General features: G+C 42.7%; 2 protein-coding genes across 3 annotated transcripts in view; both read left to right on the top strand.

The window, feature by feature from the left end:
* wwox (WW domain containing oxidoreductase) overlaps positions 1 to 21,863 on the top strand; it is a 977,325-nt gene that overhangs the window by 748,364 nt on the left and 207,098 nt on the right. The window lies entirely within an intron of this gene.
* Positions 1 to 21,863, top strand: part of LOC129705329 (uncharacterized) — a 255,325-nt gene that overhangs the window by 232,912 nt on the left and 550 nt on the right. The window lies entirely within an intron of this gene.

Raw genomic sequence — 21,863 nt, 5'->3', positions numbered from 1 at the left:
TTCTGCACAATGTTCCAGCAAATGCAGTTCCGTGTGTCTGTATAGAGTCATACGATTGTACAGCACAGAAACAGGGCCTTTGGCCCTCCTCATCTCTACCAAGCATTGTGCATATCTAGATTAATCTCATTTACTTGCATTATGTCCACATCCCTCCGTGCCTTGCCTGTTTTCTCTCGTTCCTGTTCGTAGTTCTTATGAAAGGTATTCAACCTTTGGAGATAGAGATACTGCATGGAAACAGGGCCTTCAGCCCACCAAGTCCCCACCAACTATCGGTCACCCATTCACATTAATTCTATGTTATCCTGCTTACTCATCCACTCCTTAAACACTGAGGTGAGTGGGAGGGTGGCAATTTACGGAGGGCAAATAACCTACAAACCCGCATAGCTTAGAGGAAACAGTAGAATCTGGAGGAAACCCACGCAGCCACATGAAGATCGTGCAAACTCCACGCAGGCAGCACCCGAGGTTGAATCTGCGTCTCTGAGGCTGTAAGGCAGCAGCTCTACCAGAGGCACCACTGTTCCGTCCTCAAACATTGACTCAGTCCCAGAAACTAGGAAAGGAAGGTTCTCTGCTTTCTCCAGAATTTGTTTCAGGTTTCTTCATCTGCAGTTTTTAAAAGATTTCCCTTTGATGTGCAAATAACATGTGTAATATGACATAAATACTCACTACGTCATGAAATATCTCCAGAGTGAGAATGAGAATTCATATTTCAGGTTAATCAGAATACTTTTATAGATTTAAAGTGTAGGGAGAGAGCTTCAGAGATTTACGTCCATGGAAATGAAGGCAAGATAGGATGGAGGAAATGGGGGATAACAGAAGACAGACACAAAATGCTGGAACAACTCAACGGGTCGGGCAGCATCTCTGGAGAAAAGGAATAAGTGACTTTTTGGGTCAAGACCCTTCTTCAGACTGTTCTTCGAACTTCTGACTTTCAGACAAAAGAGGACTATAGGAGTTTGTTCCACTCACAAAATGGCATTTGTGTTTGGATACCCACTGTTTTTTCTTCCCGCAAAAATAAAATTAAACTGCATTCCACAAAGAATCCTATTTGAACTGCAGGGAAAGACTTGGCAGGGTTAAGTTTTTGTGACTGCGAGTCCCAGCTGTTGTTTCCTATGAGTTTCAGCAGCTGCCAGCGTTGTTAATGGCTGTAAATTTATGCATAAATTTCCCACTGCTACAGCGCAATGCTGCCTCGGAATAGTCTGCATTCGCCACCAGAGAGGAGATGTGAACCTGCGAGTGACGTGGCGCTTATTACCAAACCTCAGAGCAAGGAGGCCGTTGATGGAATCTCTTAATGAGTAATTAAGCAACTTTGCAGAAGCTGACGTCGTCACATTTATGTTTAGGGATTTGCGCCTCTTCGCAACTCCCCCACCCCTCATCTCCAGGTGAATTTATCTGAAGCCAAAATAATGTAACATTTAATCAAAGTGCAGGTAGAAAAGGTTGCTTTAACAGATGCGCTGATCTTAAATTAATTCCGATCATGCCAATAGTCTTCAATGTAACTAATTACCATTTACTCAGTTCCACCGCAGTCTGAGAAATTCCTCATTCATGAGTGGTATTGAAGTAATTTGAGTTCATTGACTTCCCCACTTTGTGCTTTGCACTGCATAGCACTTTGAACGTTGTCGGACATGTTCAAGTAAACTTCTGACTTTAAAATTGGAGTTTAATTATCTTTTAAATCTTCCCTCTTAATCTCTCTCTTTTGTAATAATTGTGTTCATTATGAAAGGACAGGGCCTTCATGCTGGTTGCTTTTAATTTTTTTTTAAATGTGCCCATTACATTTTAACTTATTTTCAAAAATTCCACTGCATTAGAGAATTAATTATTCAACAGACTAGAAAATATTGAGTTTTAGGATGTAATGTGCCCCATTAGACAAGCGTAGTAAAGAATTATGATTCACTTTGACATTTTGTTTGTTTTATTCCAAGACTTTGACTTCAGGCCCACTGGTCACAGCTGCCTGGCAGGGAGAGGTCTCCGCATCCTGGCTTGGAGTGGTTTTAACATAATGCAGTCAAAGCAGCAAGCTTGCTAAAGATGCCTGGCTTAATGACTTGAGCTGCAAATGAGCGATGCTAAGTCAACTTCATCATACGATAACCCTATGACTCATCCAAATATATTTTCCAATGATATAATTAGTTTTCCCTGTTCAAAACTATTTGGTTTTTTTAAGCAACTAGATTTTCTTGGATTTTATCTTTTCTGAACAATACTGCACAATTTGACAATTAAGTATCTTTAAATATTAAAATGGATTCCACTGCAATAATCCACTTTGTTCCACATACGTATAAAAAAAGGGGAAATCCACTTCCCACTGAGAATAATTACAATTATGTTGTAAAAATAAGGCATGTATGTTTCTTGTTAGACGGGGAGTTCACTGCCAACTAACAGAGTCAACCTTGAATAAAGTGACTGCTATCAGGGTGACTGGTAGTGTACTAACATTATATGGCAAGTGACTAATTCATTGACAATTGCAATGATCAAATCACACAAAAGTTGGGGTTCTTTGCAAAAAGCTGACAGTGAATTGTCCAGCTAGTTTATGATTTTCAGTTATTCGAAAGAGGATTTCTGCAGCAATCATGATGTTCTGTATCGTTAAATATTAACCTTTACAAAGATACCAGACAAGATCACATTTCTATTATTCTATAACCATGGCATTGCAGTAATAAGCACAACATATGGATAGTGTTCTCAATGTAGCATAGTTTATCCCAGGGAATCAGCAGCAGGAGATTTGGTATGAACAGAAGAAATATGAGCATAGGAAACTGAGGGAAATGAAAGAAATGTGTGATGGTCATCTTTTGGCAAATTGGTTGATTGCTGCTTCAGTGGCTGTGAGTTGGTCGGTCTGCTATTTGTTGATGATGGTTAGCTAACTGAGTATTGATTAGTTAACAGGATTAAGAGAAAATTGATCAGCTAGGTTACATGTTGTTTGGTGAGCAGGCTTAGTGGCTAGAGATAGTTATATGACCAAACAAATGGGCAAATTTGTGCTAGGTCACAGGGCACTTGAAGCCTGCTCTGACATTTAGTATGATTGTGGCTCATCTGATTATAACCTCTGCATTCCCTTATACTCATGTAACATTCCACCCGCTTGCTTGTCAAGTATGCCAAGGGCAGCACAGTGCTGCAGAGGTAGATCTGCTGCCTCACTGCACTACAGACCCGGGTTCAATCCTGACTTTGTGGGCTGTCTCTATGAAGGTCCCCCTGTGACCATGTGGGTTTTCTCTGGGTGCTCCAGTTTCTTCCCACATTCCAAAGACATGTAGGCTTATAGCATAATTATCTTCAGTAAATTGTCCCAAGTGTGTAGGATGCAAAAGTGGAATAACAGAACTAGTGTACGGTTGATCATTGGTCGACATGGACTGGATGGGCCGAAGGACCTGTGTCCACGCTATATCTCTAAAACAAAAAGTATCCTTCATTTAGAAACAAAAAAACATCTTACATCTCCCTTTCAGGAAAAAAATGTTCTGTGCACTTACAGCTTATAGACAATAGACAATAGACAATAGGTGCAGGAGTAGGCCATTCGGCCCTTCGAGCCAACTAGAATGTGATCATGGCTGATCATCTCCAATCAATACCCCATTCCTGCCTTCTCCCCACATCCCCTGACTCTGCTATTTTTAAGAGCCCTATCTAGCTCTCTCTTGAAAGCATCCAGGGAACCTGCCTCCACCACCCTCTGAGGCAGAGAATTCCACAGACTCACCACTCTCTGTGAGAAAAAGTGTTTCCTCGTCTCCGTTCTCAATGGCTTACTCCTTATTCTTAAACTGTGGCCCCTGGTTCTTGACTGCCCCAACATCAGGAACATGTTTCCTGCCTCTAACGTGTCCAAGCCCTTAACAATCTTATATGTTTCAATGAGATACCCTCTCATCCTTCAAAACCCCAGAGTGTACAAGCCCAGCTGCTCCATTCTCTCAGCATATGACAGTCCCGCCATCCCGGGAATTAACCTTGTAAACCTACGCTGCACTCCGTCAATAGCAAGAATGTCCATCCTCAAATTAGGGGACCAAAACTGCACACAATACTCCAGGTGTGGTCTCATTAGGGCTCTGTACAACTGCAGAAGGACCTCTTTGCTCCTATATTCGATTCCTCTTGTTACAAAGGCCAACATGCCATTCACTTTCTTCACTGCCTGCTGTACCTGCATGCTTACTTTCATAGACTGATGTACAAGGATCCCCAGATCCCGTTGTACTTCGTCTTTTCCCAACGTGATACCATTTAGAAAGTAATCTGACAAGAAAACCTTTTTCCTAATCTCCAAATTAAATAGTGACCACTTATTTTTAAGTAGCGTCCCTTGAGTTTAGATTCTGCAACAGGAAGAATTATTCTCTCCACATCTACTCTGTAAGCCCCTTAGAACCTGATGTATTCAGTCACATCATCTCTCACTCATCTAACCTCTAGCAGATAGAATTGGTGAGCTGAACAAAATGGAAACAGACTCTTCAGTATGACTTGTCAATGCCAACCAAGTAGTCCCACTACACCTTAAAAATATCCATTGACGGCCTCCATGGCCACCTGTGGCAATTAATTCCACAGATTCACCACGCTCTGACTAAAAGAAATTCCTCCTCATCTTCTTTCTCAAGGTACGTCCTTTTATTCTGAGGCTATGGTCTCTGGTCCTAGACTCTCCCGTTAGTGGAAACATCCTCTCCACATTCCTCAATCCAGGAAATGGTTCAACTTAGAGGAATGCTACATTATAAATGGGATACGCAATAAGCCAAGCTGTGAATAGACTGAGACTATTTCAGCTCTTATTTCAATTCCTCTTGTTATCCTCTTCCCCTCTAATCAGTCATCAGCAGTGATCATTGGGTCGAGACAGAGAGTTGATAGTTCACACAGTCAATTAACTTTAACAAACAATTCAATGGAGTTACTAAAAGAAGCAGCAGAATAGATTGTGTGGGGTGTGAGAGTGAGACGGCGCAATTGGAAATCTCCACTGGAGATGATGAGATAGGATATGACAGAGGAAATTAGCAGTGGATTGAAATATTATCCTTTCACCTCTGGAACCACAGTTTGAATTGAGAGCGATGTTATGAAAATCTCTCTCTTTTCCTTCCCAGTCCTGGCTTAGGTTATTAATCACACAAATTCTAATTGTTTCAAACCATTTCTCTGCAGAATTGACTCCTCTGCATGAAAGAGTCCCAAATTTGGTATTGATTGTGCAGTTTTGCTCAGATATCCCATTTACACAGAAGATTAAATTCAGTTCATTTCAGATTGATCCAAATTGAATTAGACCTTCCCAGTTTTTGCAATACACAGGGTGGCACAGTGGTGCAGCTGGTAGAGCTTCCACCTCACAACGCCAGAGACCCAGTTTCAATCCTGACCTCGGTTGCTGTCTGTGTGGAGTTGCTACGTTCTACGTACATTCACACGATGACCAATAACTATTTGTGGTTTAGAAACAGGATCAGAAATCAGTGACATAGTTCTTGAAACTTCACTTCAAAATGGCATAAAATGTTTTTGGTTACTGGACTGACCTGTGTTGGTCTTTGCGCACCAAATTGAAGACCTATGCCCCTGTCCCACTTAGGAAACCTGAACGGAAACCTCTGGAGACTTTGCGCCCCGCCCAAGGTTTCCGTGCGTTCCCGGAGGTTTTTGTCAGTCTCCCTACCTGCTTCTACTACCTGCAACCTCCGGCAACCACCTGCAACCTCCGGGACAGGGGCTTTAGCAGTTAACTTAGAATGTAGAAGATTACAGGAATAGGTTATTTGGCCCACACTGTCTGTGTTGAACATGTTGCCTCGACCAACTCTTATCTGCCTGCACATAATCCATATCCCTCCAATCCCTGTATGTCCATGGAAATGTGCCTATCCAAAAGTCTCTTAAATGCTATTGTAAGAAATGGAGCCGGCAGAAGTAGATGTTCCCATTGTTCACTTAATGGCCAAACAATTTCAAGTTGCTCTTTAAGATCATAGAACAGTTCAGTGCAGAACCGGGCTCTTCAGCTCACAATGTCTGTGCCAAACATGATGCAGAGATAAATTAATCTCATCTGTCTGCACGTGATCCGTATCCCTCCATTTGCACGTACCTTGTGACCTGTTACAATATAACATTATAATCTTGCAAGAGAAAGGACCAAAAGTAGACCATTTGGCCCCTCAAGTTCAATCTACCATTTGATGTTAATGGCTCATCTTATTGATGTTAATCTATCTCAAATAGAAAACAAAGATTCAAAGGGTGGGTAAGGGAAAGAGGAGAGAAGGTAAATGGAAGCTGAAGGGGAAAAATTGTTAAACATAATTTGGAAATGGAAGCTTAAATTGCACGACTTAATATGCGTGCACTCATATTACAGAGCATCATAATAGCAAATGGAAATCCAGGATAAATGTGCTCCTGTGGAAATAGCATACGAGTTATTCTTTGGAGGACATGGAAAGGTTATGCTGCTTTCTCCTGAGATTGGAGTTGACACAGATTAACTTTGGCCAGACAACGACACGTCCATGTAATTTGTTCCATTCACAACATTATTGGGCAACTGGGTTGTTTCAGTAGGTCAAAGGTTGGTGAATGTCAGTTGGGATGGTGGCCCAAAGTGAAGATTCAGCACACAAATGTAATCAACATATTTCTTTTGAAATTCATCTTCGACATTGTGACAAACAGGCTGATGTTGAGATTCTTGTTTTGTGTTTTTTTTCGATCTTTAGATTCCCCCACAAAGCCCATGGAAAAATAAATGTGTAATATCGGCATAAGAGGGGGGAAAAACAGCTAACATCAGTAATTATTTTTGATATGAAACGTTCAAGGCAATTATGTCGGGTACATTTTTCTTCCTTCTACTTGAAGGACTGATGAATACTTTATGAATATAATTACTTATTAAATACACAAGTGGAAAGTTAGCTCTCCCTTGAACAGTGTCCTGCATAAGGCTGGACAAGGGTTGTGGCCAGTGTTATAATGGTTAGGATGTGTGGGATCATGGAGAATCCATTATATGTTGACATTTTACAACCAAAAACAAGTTTGATATAACGTAGTAGTGTGTTTTACTTTTGGGGAAAAGGATTGGTCATAGTGCCAAATGGCACAGCGGTTGAGTTGCTGCCTTACAGTGCCAAAGACCCGGGTTTGATCCTAACTACGGGCGCTGTCTGTACGGAGTTTGTACGTTCTTCCCCCTGACCGCTTGGGTTTTACGTGGGTGCTCTGGTTTCCTCCCACATTCCCAAAATATGCTGGTTTGTAGGTTGACACAAAAAGCTGGAATAACTCAGCGGGTCAGACAGAATCTCTGGAGAAAATGAATAGGTGGTGTTTCGGGTTGAGACGCTTCTTCTTCTGAAGGTTGGTTGAAACCAGCATCTACAGTTCCTCCCTACGCAGGATTGTAGGTTAATTGGCTTCTGTAAATTGTCCCTAGTGTGTAGGATAATGCTAATGTACAAGGATCGCTGGGCTGAAGGGCCTATTTCTGCACTCTATCTCTAAATGAAACTAAACCGTGCCATTTGGGGACTGAGAACCAAACTTGACAAGGCCATTTTAGTTTAGTTTAGCGATACAGCATGGAAACAGGCCCTTCAGCCCACCGAGTCCATGTTAACCATTGGTCATCCGTCCAGTAGTTCTATGTTATCCCACTTTCGCATCCTACACACCAGGGACAATTACCAAAAGCCAATTAATCTACAAACCACGTCTTTGGGAAGTGGGAGGAAACCGGAGCAAACCCACGTGGTCGCAGGGAGAACACACACACACCGCACCGACAGCAGCCATTGTCAAAGTCAAACCGGGGGCTCCGATGCTGTAATGCAGCAGCTCTACCCGCTGCGCCACTGTGGTGCCCTGGATTTTCATCCCATTCCATTGTGTGCCATCATTGTAGATGCTTGACCATCTTCATCCCATTCACATTGCACCCGTTGTAGATGTGGGATGATCATTCATTTATCCACAACCATTAGTAGGCAGGCAATATCTCTTAAAAATAGCTTTGAAATTTCAAGGTATGATTTGATTTAAATGGCAAAATGCCCTAGAACAGGCTGCAAATAGATAAAGAGAAAATAAATCCATGATTTCTAGTCTCTTCATATCAATTTCTGCTTTTATGAATGTTCCTCAGTTTTCAAGAACTCACATTTGACAAGAACACACACATTAAGAAAAAGATGGAGGCCAAATGGTTGATGGAATGTTTAATTAAATTAATTTAGTTTTCTAATTAACCATTAGGAAGGCTAAGCAATGCATAGGATTGGTGACTCAGGCCTTTGTCCCAGTGATGGGGGAATGCCATAAGATTATAAGGAGTTGGAACAGGAATAGACTCCTCCAGTCAGAGATCATTAAATTGTGCAGCACATAAACAGGCCCTTTAGTCCATGGTGTTTGTGAGACACGGTGGCGCAGCGGTAGAATTGCTGCCTAAAAAGCCAGATACCCGGGTTCGATCCTGACTACGGGTGCTGTCAGTATGGCGTGTATACGTTTTTTTGAAGCAACAAGCAGAGAATCATCACGTTCAATTGTTCTTTATTGTCACGTATGCACAGCACAGTGAAATTATTTTACACAACCACAAATGCACAGTCACCATATTTTGGTGCCCTCTACAAAAAAAGAGAAACAATCCAAAGTATAAAGTCCGGTCCAGATGTTGGAAGTACTGAAGCGCCCCCAGTCCAGTACCATCTTGCAACTTCCAAGCATCTGATGTCCGATCCCAGCCCAAGCAGATATGCAGTTTCTTATATTCTCATTTTAAGGTCTGATGTCCTGGTGCCACTGGATTGATGAAATAGAGGCTTATTCCTAGAGGCTAGTGCCTAGGCCTTATTTAGGCTGAGAGAACTAGAGTCTTAGAGAGTATATTTGAAAATTTGGCTTCCACACTTTTCTGGGACAGAAGACATTTTCAAAGACTTGCAACTCTGAATAAAAAATGTCTTCTACATCTCAGTCTTAAATGGTTGCCTCCTAATTCTGATACTGTGCTAACTCATCCTCGGTTCTTCCAGGAGAGAAAATAAACTCCCAGTATTTAACCTGTCAAACCCTTTAGGAAGCTTAACATCATACATAAAAAAATACAGCACAGGTACAGGCCCTTTGGCGCTCAATGTCTGAGATGAACACGATACCAAGATAAACTGATCTCGTCTGCCTGTACATGATCCATTTCCCTGCATATGCCTGTGTCTATCTAAAAGCCTCTTAAACGATTGAATCACATTCTTTTCAGACCCAACCCGTTAAGCCTTTCCTCATAAGACAATCCCGCCCTACACAAGTCATTGTCCTTACATTTGCCCTTACACATCCTGTGAGGTTTTTGCAATTGCACTAGTAATTAGAGACCTGTTTCACCCTGGCATCCTCTGCAGGATATCTAATGCCCCTGGAGACTGAGGCAAATAATAGTTTGTCTCCTCGTAAAATCAGGCTGAAGAATTGCTAATATGCAGCGCAGAGTCTAAACCAGCGAATGTAAATTGGAATATTTATTTCAATGTGAAACCGTCTACAAAAGAAAGGAAGAAAAGTTGGGGTTAAAGGAGCATGATGTACAAAAAGAACAACAACAAATATTCTCCCATTATAATTAAAATCTCATGGAGTAATAATCTTCATTTATAAAAGTAAATTTTCCGTGCCAGAGAGGTTGCTTCACAGTAATTTAGACTTAGCTTTCTCTTGCAAATGGAAAGATTTGAATACAATTTTTTTTTCCTGCTGTATATAGAGGGTTTGGCGAATAGTGAATTAATAGATTATTTTTGCATTGTCGAGCCAGAGTTGGTGGAGGAGAGCAGTCCGCGCCAGGATCTCAGCCATTTACAATCTTTATCAATTGCTTAGATAAGGAAGCAGAGTGCAATGCATCAAAGCCTGCTGATGCCACAGATTGAAATGGGAATGCAAGTCCTGAGGAGGACATGCAAAGGGATATAGATAGATTGAAAAAAAACAGGTATCAATTGGATTATAACATGGACAAATGTGAAATTATCCAATTTGATAGAAAAATATTGAATATTTTTTTATGTGGGAAAGCCTGGTATTCAGACGTCGTACATGAATCAAGGAAAGTTAAGGCCCAGGTACTGCAATCAATGGAGAAAGGATTTGTCTATTGGCTTTTATTCATACATTACAATTCCATTAGTTGTGAAGAAATATTACTTCAAGTCATAGGACAGCACAGTGGTGCAGCTAGTAGAGCTGCTGCCTCACAGCTCCAATGACCGGTTTCAATCTGATTTCCAGTGCTGTCCATGTGAAGTTTGCACATTTTCCCTGTGACCATGTGGATATCCTCTGAGTGCTTCAGTTTCCCCCCCTTAACCTGAAAATCTGCGGTTTACTAGATAAATTGGCCACAGTAAATTGCCTTGCTGTGTAGTGTAATTGTATAGTCAGAAGGGGCGGAGAATGCGTATAGGAGTCAAATTGATGGGAAACTGGAGATAATGGGTTAGGGTCGGATTAATGTCAAAAGGGGTGCTTGATGATCAGCCTTGAGTAGATGGGCCAAAGAGCATGTTCCGTGCCACATCTTCCCATGACTCTATGTGATAATAATAATAGTAATAAATGTTATTTTTGGGCGCCTTTCAGAAATCTCAAAGACGCCTTACAGAGATTAACAGGAATAAAAAACATATAATCAGAATAAAATAAATAATAAAGACATCACAGAAACACAAATTAAAAACAGAATTCAGTCCAAAAACAAAAAATCAAAAACACAATGTGAAAGGAGAGCAGCAGCAGCTAAAGAGCGCCAGCGTCCACTCTCCCTTCCGACAGCCATCTTGGACAAAGACTAACAGGATTACTTACAGCCAAAAAAAAAAAATCATCCCCCCACAATGGACACCACTGTGGGGGAAGGCACAATGTCCAGTCCCCAACCCCAAGTTCACCCAAAGTCAGGCCTATTGAGGCCACCGCAATTGCCTCTACGGAGGCCCGATGTTCCTGGCCGTTCTCACCGGGTGGTCTTGCCCCGGCGTCGGGAGAGTCCTCTCAGCGGCTGGGCCACCTGAAACGGCCGCTTCCGAAGCCGACAAGGCCGCGCCGGCCTGGAGCTCTCAGGCTCCCGATGTTGAAATCAGCGCCGCCCGCTCCGCTCCGCAGACCCGCAGCCCGGAGGTGTCGAACACGGCGGACACAGCTCACCAGAGCTCCAGCGCGTTGATCCAGCGCGGCGACCCAGGCATGGCATCGCCCGCTCCGCTCTGTGACAGCGCCCCAGCGCTGCGCCGCCACCGAGGCTGAGGTACTGGGCTGTCCCCGCCAGGAAACGGTGCTCCAAGCCCGCTGGTAGGCCACGAGGACGGGTCGATGGGCAGCCCGGAGAAAAAGCTGCCTCACCGACCAGGTAGGGACCTAGAAATAAAATTGCCCCCTACCCCCCACATTAAAAAGTCAATTTCTCCAACGGACGAAACACAGGACTTACTAAAAACTTTTTTTTTTAAACAAAGTAAACAGACGGCTGCTGGTTAGCAGCCGCTCCCCAAGATGGCTCCTCCTCCATATGATACACTGCATACATTTAGGGAATCCTTCTCTGGGAAAAGTATTTGTCTTTGAGGGAGTTCACCAGGATGATTCTGAGAAGGAACATTCACGCTTGTGAAGAGATTCCATAAAATGGGTCTATTTTCCAATTAAATGGGAAGAATGAGGGATGATATCCTTGAAACATAAACATGTTAACAGAGTAGATATTTCCCATTATGCCAAATGTTGTATAGTCTCATAGAACTGTACGGCATGAAAACAGGTCCTTCGGCCCACCTTATCCATGCCGACCATGTTGGAGTACTGAGCGAGACCCATGCGCCTGCATTTGGCCCAAAGCCCTCCAAACCCTTCCTCTCCTATCAATACATATGTATCCATATATTATTGTAGAATGTAAGGTATCAACAATTTAGCACTGAATCATAGTCATAGTCAGATAACACAGAAGCAGGGCAAATGTCATCCATGCCGATCAAGTTGCCCCATCTAAGCTAGTCCCAATTGCTACATTTGGCCGATATCCCTCTAAACCTTTCCTATCCAAGTACCAGTCCAAGTGTCTTTTAAATGCTGTTATAGTACCTGCCTCAACTACCTCCTCTGGCAGCTCATTCCATGTGCCCAACACTCTATGTGTGAATAAGTTGCCCAACCTGCACGTCTTTGGGATGTGGGAGGCAACGGGAGCACCCAAATTAAACCCACGTGGTCACAGGGAGAACATGTGAACTCCACGCAGACAGGCACCTGAGGTCAGGATTGAACCCGGGTCTCTGGCGCCGCGAGGCATTGTTGCTGTTCTAATGAAACTTCTCAGGCAGAGCAGAGAAACTGGGACATCAACTTCCCGAACTTCCTACTTAACTGCACAGGTGCAAACTCCGGAAGATGCTGTTGAATTAATTCCTTTATATTAGCACTGATGGTATCTTCATTATTTCAACCACAACATCTGGCTCACGGTATTTATATTAGAATGTGGAAACATTAGTCATCCATTTTGGAATTGGATAGAAAGCAGCTGGAGCTCTTAACTGCACTGATCTGTTGTAAATTTGTCTACTGTACCCATACAAGGCATCTCTGTTAAATTGAGAGCTTGGGGCGGGTAACCCCATTTGACCCTTGAATGAAGTTCTTACTTCACATCTGTTATTTATAAAAGTGCGGTACATCCACATTCTGCTAAATTCCCAACCCCTCACACCATACAGAATGGCCATGAGGGGAACTGGCTGGTGCAGTGGTTAGACTGCCTTTCATGTACAGGTATTGTTTATTCATTGGGTCTGGGTTTGAATCTTTCCCATGCTAGTGGGGTGAAGATCTGCATTGCTTTCTGTCCAAAAACCTATTGGGAATTTTATCTGCCGGCCCAAGGCTTTAATGCTGTGTAGAAGTTTCAAAACGGAGCATCTAGCTCTGATAAACTGTTCAATTGGAAATGCTATGTCTGTGTGAATATCTTGGATATGGAGGCTGTTTACTCCTGGAGTTAGAACAATCAGCCCCCCCCCCCGCATCCTCTGCCACTATATTCCTTCCTCTGTACGTTAGAATTTAGAGATACAGAGCAGAAACCAACCCTTCGGCCCACTGATTCCACGCCGACCAGCAATCATCCCGTATATTAACCTTCACACACTAGGGATAATTTTTGCAACTTACCGAAGCCAATTAACCAACAAACCTGTATGTCTTTGGAGCGTGGGAGAAATCTGGAGCACCCAGAGAAAACCCACGTGGTCACAGGGAAAATATACAAAGTCCGTAGGGGACAGCACCTGTATCAGGATAGAACCTGCGTCTCTGGCACTGTCAGGCAGCAACTCTGTTATTGCACCACTGTGCCGCCCCTCTGGCTTCACAGTTCACTCCTCTGGCTTCACAGTTTATTCCTCTTCTCTCCTTAGCTTACAGCCTTATGTCTTCTTTTCATCTCTGACCCTTATCCACCCACCTGCCCATTAAACAACCCTCCCCCTCACCTGTATATACCTATCACTTGTCTGGTTTTGTTCCATCCCACCTCTTTTCCAGCTTTCTGCTCCTTACTACAATTAGTCCCGACCCGAAACGCCGCCTATCCATGTTCTCAGACTTTCTTCAGACTGATTATACTAGTGGGGGGCAGAGCTGGAAAGGGGGTGGGGGTGGGTCCTGACCCAAAATATCGCCTATCCATGTTCTCCAGGGATGCTGCTCAACCTACTGAGTTACTCCATCATTTTGTGAATTTCCTTGGTAAACCAGCATCTGCAGTTTCTTGTTTCCAACATGTAGTCATGATGTGGTATTCGCTGTCTGAAATAATCCACTGAGCTTTTAAAAATGAATTGTATAAGCACTTGAGAAAGTTTAATTTGTGGAACCATTAGAAAAGATCAGGGGTATGTGGCTGATAGAATTGCTTTAGTCGGCATTAGCTTGATAGACCAAATAGCCTCCTCTTGAGCCATTTATGATATCAGCATAGAATTATTTCAATTAAAATGAAAAAACACACATTTACATTGTCATTTAGTTTTTTTTTGCTTTTTCTTAAATCAAACTATTTCCTGTTGGTTTTGTTGAGTCTGAACAAAAATCAAAACTTCACACAGATCGAATTTACTGAATGAATGATTAAATGGGCTGTGGTACAAAGGTTTGCAAATTGGCTATTTTTGCCTGCAGTGATCCAAGAATAATCCTGATCCAAGCATAACATTTCCAGCCAAACTAGTTATACATTTATCAGGATTCAGCCTGTACCTATTAACTTTTCTTTATAAAAAAAAATCAAATCCAGCCTTCTGTGTTAGAAACGTAAAGGAAGAGATTGGTTTTGGATTTTAAGCCCTCTGGTTGAGCTCAGTGTTGTAATCTCAGACCTTTTCTGATACTCATTAAATTACAGACTTTAATCTACACCACAATGGGAGGAGGAACTAGGATGAGGTTATTTTCGACAGAAAAGACTGCCACTCCTACAGAAATCTTCCCTTTTTAAAAATCTTTTTTTTTGTTGCCAGGCTTTCTTTTAATACCAATAGAAGAGCAAAATAAAAATGCGTTTTTTTTGCCTCCAGCGTAGGAGTGATTGAAGTGTGGGAGCCTGCGTGTACAAACAGTGCTGGTGTGTCAGAGGTGATGGCCAGGTATACAATGTAACTTATTACACACACCAATAAGCAAGTTGGAGTGTCACACACACTGCAAAGCATTTAAAGCCCCCCAACTAACAAGTGTACGATGACTCCTCAAGAGCAGAAGCTTCCAGCACCTCACATTTTGGGAACAAGGCGAACAACGTTCCCATTGTTTGCGATGGGCTCAAACAGCTAGAAAAACATGGGCAGTGCGTGTGTGTGTTTTTTTCAAAAGGAATAGACTGAAATAGCACTGTAATGTATGTGGACTTGGTCGCCTTTATTTAACATGTCCTACAGATCATTATCTGAATAAATCACGACATAATGGGCTTTGTCGCTGGATATTTGCAATAAAATAAAAACCCTTGCATGTGCAATGCAGAGTCTTGGGGTGGATCTGCCTCCACTTTGGCTGTTTGCTGCTTGCCTTGGAGTTGACAAGCAGGTAGGATAACACAAGAGTAATTATAGTTCAGCAGGGCTGCCAGGTGTGATAAATGAGCAATCAGCACGCAGAAACCTGGGTTCTCAAAGGAGGACTATTACCAGCTTATCAGCTGCAGGCTTCACGACTGCTGCCTAGAACAGAGAGCATGGACAGCCCCCATTTGCTACAGTCTCCTGCCTATTTAACAAAACATGTGTATTCATAAAACCAGCCAAGGTCCAGGTGTCTGGTGTTTGTCAATTGTGTAGTACAGATTGTACCAATATAGACTTAAATTATTGATTGCCTGTATAATAAGAGCATTTTGAGTGCACTCTGCATTAAAGGGAGGTGGGGATGAGGGTTTCTTTCCCCAGAAAAAAAAACCTTCTGTTTGTTCCAGGATTAATTTATTTTGTGCTGATGCACAATAACAGCAAGAATTACCTGCTTAAAATATTCTCAGTGAAAACAATAATACAAGGTGTCAACATGTGCGAAGCAAGAAAAAAAGTCATGGGAAGATTTCTCAATTTTCTGCCCGCCAGCATTTCCCTTGGGAAGGTGCAAATGAAAGCACTAATGTTTTATAATCTTAAAATTCTGAGTGTGTTGGTAGAAGGCTTCACCCACATTCCTGCACAGAATGATACGATTTGAAGTATTTTTTTCCATAAAATAATTCTGATAGGAATAGTTCAATTGCTTAATATCTCTTTTTAGCTGCAAAGCATGTTTGGACATCCCCAAGCCTGATAAGCACTGGATTGGAGGGTAGCTAATGTTACCCCACTTTTTAAGAAAGGAGGGAGAGAGAAAGCAGAGAATTATAGACTGGTTACCCTGATATTGGTGGTGGGGAAGATGCTGGAGTCAATTATTAAAGATGTAATAGCGGGGCATTTGGATAGCAGTAACAGGATCGGTCCAAGTCAGCATGGATTTACGAAATCTTGCTTGACTAATCTTCTGGAATTTTTTGAGGATATAACAAGTAAATTGGATAAGGGAGAGCCTGTGGGTGTAGTGTATCTGGACTTTCAGAAAGCCTTTGATAAGATCCCACACAGGAGATTACTGGGCAAAATTAGAGCACATGGTATTGAGGGTAGGGTATTGACATGGATAGAAAATTGGTTGACAGACAGGAAACAGAATAGGAATTAACAGGTACCTTTCAGAATGGCAGGTAATGACTAGTAGGGTGCTGCATGGCTTGGTGCTGTGTCTGCCACTATTTACAATATATATTAATGATTTTGATGAAGGAATTAAAAGTAACATTAGCAAATTTTCAGATGACACAAAGCGGTTGGCAGTGTGAACTGTGAAGAGGATGCTATGATGATGCAAGGTGACTTGGATAGGTTGTGTGAGTGGGCAGATGCATGGCAGATGCAGTATAATGTGGATAAATGTGAGGTTATCCACTTTGGTGGCAAGAACATGAAGGCAGATTATTATCTGAATGGTGTCAGATTAGAAAAAGGGGAAGTGCTTTGAGACCCGGGTGCCCTTGTACATCAGTCACTGAAAGTAAGCATGCAGGTACAGCAGGCAGTGAAGAAGCATATTGGCCTTCATAACGCAAGGATTTGAGTACAGGAGCAAAGATGTCCTTCTGCAGTTGTACAGGGTCCTGGTGAGACTACACCTGGAGTACTGTGTACAGTTTTGGTCTCCTAATTTGAGGAAGGACATTCTTGCTATTGAGGGAGTGCAGCGTAGTTTCACGAGGTTATGGCATGACTGTCATATGATGAAAGAATGAAACGGCTGGGCTTGTATTCACTGGAATTTAGAAGGATGAGAGGGATTCTTATAGAAACATAAAATGATTAAGGGATTGGACACGTTAGATGCAGGAAACATGTTTCGGATGTTGGGGGAGTCCAGAACCAGGGACCACTGTTCAAGAATAAGGGGTAAGCCATTTAGAACTGAGATGAGGAAAAAACGTTTTCACCCAGACAGTTGAGAATTTGTGAAATTCTCTGCCTCAGAAGGCAGTGGAGGCCAAATTCATTGGATGCATTCATAAAAAGAGTTAGAGCTCCTAGGGCTAGCGGAATCAAGGGATGTGGGGAGAAGGCAGGAACGGGGTACTGATTGTGGATGATCAGCTGTGATCACATTAAATGGCGGTGCTGGCCTGAAGGGCGGAATGTCCTCCTCCTGCACTTATTTTCGGTGTATCTATGTATTTATAAAAGCAAGCCTTTTCCTTGAAATTGTTAGAAAGAAAGTCCTTGCATTTCTATGGTACCTATCACACCCTCAGGGGTATCTCAAAGACAATAAAGCTTTTTAAAGTTTTGTCGCAGTTGTAATGGGTAAATGGAGTTCCTGGTTTGAGTACCGCAGCCTCCCACGAACTGCAAGCAATTGGCTTTGGTGCTGTTGGTTTAGTTTACTTTAGAGATTACAGGCCCTTCGGCCCACTGGGTCCACGTCAACCATTGATCACCCGCACACCGGTTCCATGTTATACCACAGTCTGAAAAAGGCTCCCGACCTGAAACGTCACCCATCTTTTTTCTCCAGAGATGCTGCCTGACCCGCTGAGTTACTCCAGCACTTTGTGTCTATCTTCACATTCTAGACGCTAGGGACAACTAACCTACAAGCCTGTACGTCTTTGGAATGTGGGAGGGAACCAGAGCACCCAGAGAAAACACATGTGGTCACAGGGAGAGTGTAAAAACTCGAACCTGCGCCTCTGTGCCACTGGTGGTTAAAGGGTAAAGTTTCAGCCAGGACACCACTTTCCTAAATACTGTCATATATATATATTATTTTCTACATCTTTTGTGAAGGAAGATTGGGTCTCGGTTGATTGGTGCATCTAAAGATGCATCATCTTAGGACTTGCTCAGGTCTGCACAGAATAAGGATGAAGGGGATACCTAATGAAACTTACCGAAGAGTGAAATGTCTGGATGGAGTGGATGTGGAGAGGATGTTTCCACTGGTGGGAGAATCTAGGACAAGAGGCCATAGCCTCTGAATAAAAGGATGTACCTTTTGAAAGGAGATGAGGAGGAATTTCTTTAGTCAGAAAGTGGTGAATCTGTGGAGTCCATTGTCACAGATGACTGTGGAGGCCAAGTCAATAGATATATTTTAGATAGAGATTGACAGATTCTTGATTAGTGAGGCTGTCAGGCATTATGGGGAGAAGGCAGGAGAACATGGTTGAGAGGGAAAGGTGGATCAGCCATGATTGAATGGCAGAATAGAATTGATGGGCCAAATGGCCTAATTCTGCTCCTATAACTTATAAACAAATTTATGAATTGCCAGTCAAGATTTTGTGCACTGACTTTTTCCTCGAGGTGGTGTGATGGTATTGTGGAACATAGAACCGCACAACACAGCCACAGGCCCTTCGGCCTGCAAGGTCTGTGCCAAACATGATGCACCATTTGTTCAATTTATAGTCATGTGCTAATGACACTTTAACACTGCTTTACAGACGCATGTCTTGCATTGCCTTAGATGGCCATGAATGCCAATATTACAGGAAAACCACCGCCCACAAAATTTTCTTCCAAGTTACACACCATCCGGACTTAAAAGTATATCAATGTTCCTTCGATGTCGCTGGATCTATGTACTGGAACTCCTAACACAGTAACATTTTGGTAGTAGCTTCACCCAACAGACTGTAGCATTTCAAAGAATACAGCTTTACACGACCTACTCAAGGACAGTTAGGGGTGAACAATAAATTCTGGCCTTTCTCATTTCCTTTAAATTAACAAAACAAAATTGGGCTTCAGCATAACCTCCTGACTATGGGGCTAGAGTGCTAATATAAGAACATAACAAAACTGGAGGAGTAGACCACATTGCTGCTCAGTCCTGATCCACCATTCACTAAGATTATGGCTGATCTGATCTCTGGCCCCAACTCCACTTTCCTGCCCGATCCCCAGAACCCTTGATCTCCCTACTGTCCAAAAATTGATCTATCTCCGCCTTGAATAAACCTAATGACTCGGTTGCTGCAGAGAATTCCAGTGATACATGACCCCGTGAGAGAAGATATTCTTCCTCATCTTAGTCTTTAAATGGCCAAACACTTATCCTGAGATGAGGCTCAAAGAACATTGTGGACGGAAGGGTAATATTCACCTTCACTGCCTGGGTGAAGAGCGAATTACCTTCCTGTCGGAGAACCAGTCTGATGTTATCCAAGATGCGCTGGTAATAATTACTCTACTATATTTACTCACAGCTGTCTTTGAAGCTATATAACTTTTTTTTTTGCAAGACAGTTAAAGACAGCCAGGATTCCTTAGATATAAAGGCCGGTTTCATTTTATTTCCTCGTAAATGCACGTGTTTGAGAGTTAAATGTCTTCCGAAGGTTTTGTGCAGAAATTATTCATTCTCTTAACGGATTTTCCTCCATCCACACATCTACAAACACATACAGTGATTAGCAAAAGGGAAAAAAACTGGTCTGTGACACAGCTGTTCTCCTGTGAACGGATACTACAAGAACAATCCCTCAAACCTGCCCAAGTTTACAGTATCTTTCCTACCGACTAAAAATATTTGAAGCACCCACCTTTAAAATCGAAGCCTTTGCAAGCATCCCTAGCAGTTACCTTTTTAAATATCTCAGTAATGCATCCTGTACTATTTTTGCATTGTAGGCACATCTAATTATGTTTCTTAAGCATATGGGGATAGGCAATATATTTGCATGTAGATGGTTAACAAGCTAAATACATTAATCTTCGCGCTTCTCTTTAAATGGCAAGTATGTTCTTGGACTTCTTGATAAGATCGGGTTTAAATATGAATGTAAGGGCTGTTTTATGCTGTGAGGCAAGATAACCTTGCATGATGGAGCTCCACAAGTCCTGAAGGCTTATAAAAATTGGCACTATGAAACGATGATCAGGTCAATGGATCAGACAGATGGGGGTAGAGGAGGGGAAAACTAATTTTGCTGCAGTTAATGGTGAGGAAACAAAGGCAGCGAAGGACTCCTTACTGCAGCAAAGCGCCAAAGCATCCTGCAGTCACGCATCATTTAGTGTTACGCTAACACTCCTCAAGAGCTGTGAAACCATTACAGTAATGCGAAAACTGGCATGTTTAAACTCCCTCTTGGTCACGGGAAGGGCAAACAAGGTGTGATTTTATCCTGGTTTTCTGTCATGCCGTACATGCTGGGTGTTTGCAGCTCCTGCTAAATCTGCTGGGAATTGGTCTCAAAGATTTGCATGCCCTTAACAACAGAACTTCACTGGACTGCTTATACTGTGACATTGCATTCAAAGAAGACAGTTTTTTTTTTAATGAAAAGAGAGCTTCATTCTGTTCAACAGTTCCTTTGAGTATTTCAGCTGGTGATTTTTGTTTAGATTAAGCACAGGCTTTTAAATGTTATTTTAAATTGGCAGTTTCCTCTGGCAATTTAAATTCAAGAAAAATGCTTGCAAATCCAACACATCTTTTTCCTCCTTCTCTCCCCTAATATACTGACTCCTGCTAGTTCATTGTCAAAGAGTCATAGAATCATACAGCTTGGAAACTGCCTCCACCATCCTTTTAGGTAATGTATTCCTTATTGGCCATTAATCTAGGATAACAAAATCCTTGTCTACCAACTCTTTCTTAATACCTCACTACAGGATTTGTCATAGTCATAGTGTCGTACAGCATGGATACAGGCCCTTCAGCCCACCTCGTCAATGTCCTCTGCTTCGTGATTTCCCTACTCTGGGTAATTCGCCCTATCTGTTCCCCTCATGATCTTCTATACCTCTATAAGATCACCTCTCGGCCTCCTGCACTCCAAGGAATAAAGTCCTAGCCTGCCCTACCTCTCCCTAGAGCACAGCCCCTCAAGTCCATTGTGCTCAAGGAGCAATCTTCAATTGTGCGCAAATATAGTGAGCATAGGAGGGGAAGTTGGTAGTGTTGGAGCTAACACCAATCTTATCATCATCTAATATTATTTTCTGCAATCAGTGACTAAGGCAAGACTCACGTGGTCGTTGCTGCACCGCGACATAAACTTCTGCCGGCCGTTTCGCCCGTACTGTGTACGCCTTTTCCACCCCCCACGGTGCATTTTCGCCCGCTTCCGGTATTGTTTACCAGCCCCCTGTGTCACGCCCGTTCCATTTTTGCTGTCCTCGCATCCTCCCGGCCTTGTTTTGCCGGCCCCTCATGTTACGCCCACCCCGTTTTCGCGAACCACGTGTTCCAGTCGTCTCATCCGGGTCCCTGCTTTGTTCCGTACCTCGGATTCTGCGGGGGCCCTTTAGCGGCACCTGCTGGTGCCCTCATGTAATAAAACCCTGCGGTCAGGTGCTTCGTCGCGTGACTATGGGGAGGAGTTGGTGTTCGCGCGCTTTCTGGGTGATGCCTCTTCAGTCGTTATTAACCACCATTGTGGTTTGACCTTTTTATTGGCTGTTTTGTGTTACTCCGTTGATTTCGTCATTTTGTTATTAAAACTGATTTTGGAAATCGACTCTCGTCTCTTGCAGTTGTACAGGGTCTTGGTGAGACCACACCTGGAGTATTGCCAACAGTTTTGGTCTCCTAATCTGAGGAAATACATTCTTGCCATAGAGGGAGTACAGAGAAGGATCACCAGGGTGATTCCTGGGATGTCAGGGCTTTTA

Source organism: Leucoraja erinacea, chromosome 17 (assembly GCF_028641065.1).
Source record: "Leucoraja erinacea ecotype New England chromosome 17, Leri_hhj_1, whole genome shotgun sequence".
NCBI classification, from domain to species: Eukaryota; Metazoa; Chordata; class Chondrichthyes; order Rajiformes; family Rajidae; genus Leucoraja; species Leucoraja erinaceus.
The sequence above is the reverse complement of the archived record's forward strand: the minus strand, read 5'-3'. Positions and strand labels throughout refer to the sequence as shown.